We start from the raw sequence: 2,083 nt of genomic DNA on the forward strand, positions 1-2,083 counted from the left end.
CACGACCTGTACAACTGTACATGGCAGCCTCTGTGAGGAGCCACGGAAAGCTCCTGCGGGGAAGTACAATCCTGTGTTGTCCCTCATGCAGGGGACACAATGACAGGAGAGGATTTCAGATGAAGGGTTTTGGAGGTAGAGCCTATGATATTTTGGAAGCAAAAGAATTGCACGGAGGAAAGAGGGAAGAGGATGAGATGCTGATGACTCATCAGGTTTTTGGGTGGCCGTGCGAGGTCACTGAGATGGGCACGACTAGCAGACCAAGGTCTTCAGAAGGAAGACGTCCGAGAGTGAATAAAATCCAGGTGTTTGCCAGCTTTCCTTGAATGCTCTGCTTTCAACTCAAAGTTCACCAAACTCTTATCTTTTCCAAAATAAATACCTCGAAAAACTTACCCACTAGAATTAAGGACAATAATGAGAGCTTCGCCTTTCAGGTTTATCGAAGTGGGTTAAACTCAACTTTCACCAATATTTCCAAGTTCCTCTAGGTTTCAGGCACTCGGCTAGAGACTTTACCTTATCTCATTTCCTACGCTCTGCAGTCCAGGAGGTAGTTCCTATTTTTATCTTCATTTTACAGAGGAGATGTGAAGCTCAGAGAGCGATCTTACCACTCCATGTGAACGTGGTGCCGTGGTTACACGGCCCAGTCCTAGGTCGATCCTATTGCCTTAGTCCCTTGCTTGTTTTGGGTTGGTCAGGGCTATCCAATAGTACTTTCTGCAGTATTTACTGCACTGTCCAGTAGTCACGTGGCTATTAAGTACTTGAAGTGTGGTCAGTGTGACTGCGGAACTGAATTTTTATAACTATGTGTGGTTAGTGGCTACCATACACATCAGTACAGCTCTGAATCTGTGGAGTCCAAATTGGGTTGTGCACAGCCCAGGTTGGGGACAAAACATGAAGAAAGACACCCCACACCGTGTTTTAAATAATTATTTCTGATTTTTTGTGTGTATGTTTTATAATGTACCTAATAAATTAGGTACATACTTAAAGATATGTGTAATATATATATTACATAGATTATTAGGTATGAAATGAATATGCATTATACACAATAATTGTTATCTAGCACTTACGTAGCACTTAGCCGTGCACCAGGCACTATGTTTTAGCCAGTGAGTTCAATATTAACTCATTGAATCTTCATAATCATACTGTGAGGTTGATACTTTCATTGTGGTCTTTTTGGCTTCTCACTCCCTGCATTTTAGGTTAAGCTAAATAAGTATTCTGGAAAGGGAGAGCAGGTAAACATTATTACTGATGGCTGAGTGACCAAAAATGTTTGGTGATCATTGGTGTAGACTGGACACAGCAACTCCTAATCTCAAAATTTTAAGAAAGAGATTTGGGATGATCGAGCTGACCTTTCCCACCCACCCCCTCACTGATAAACTGTTGGTTTGCATGTAGAGGGGGATGAGGCTGCATAAAGGTGGGGGATAGGGTGATGGCTAAAACGAGCATCCTGGGGACATTCGAACTCGTCTACAGAGACAACTGATCACATGTGTGAAGATGGGTGGGGGGTGGTGTGACTGGGTGACGAGCACTGAGGGGGGCACTTGATGGGATGAGCACTGGGTGTTATGCTATATGTTGGCATATAGAACTCCAATTAAAAAATACATACAAAAAAGATGTGTATAACAGCAATACTAGATGGTTCCCCATTAAAAAAAAAAGTTCATTCTTGCTAATTTTGTTCAAGTAACGAATTTTATTAAAAAAAAAAAAAAAAAAAAAGATTTGTTTCTGAGACATTGCAATAGGGGAGGGAGGATAGGAGCTGAAGACCCGGAGGGAGAAGAACCTGGGATCCTAAGAAAGTGGGTGGGAACCAAGGCCTGCTCACCTTCCCTTGGTGGGTGCTCGCTCACGTGCAGCCTGGGTGCTGGCGGCTCTAATCCAAGACCTGAGTCTTCAACCAAGGTTAAGCAGCCTTGCAATGACCGAGCAGCGGAAAAGGTAAGACTCACCCGGACCCACCTGGCAGCTGCACGCCTCTAGTGCGGGGTGCCCGGGGTGTGCGGGGTGCCCGGGGTGTGCGGGGTGTCCGGGGTGTGCG

Source organism: Vulpes lagopus, chromosome 9 (assembly GCF_018345385.1).
Source record: "Vulpes lagopus strain Blue_001 chromosome 9, ASM1834538v1, whole genome shotgun sequence".
Lineage (NCBI taxonomy): Eukaryota > Metazoa > Chordata > Mammalia > Carnivora > Canidae > Vulpes > Vulpes lagopus.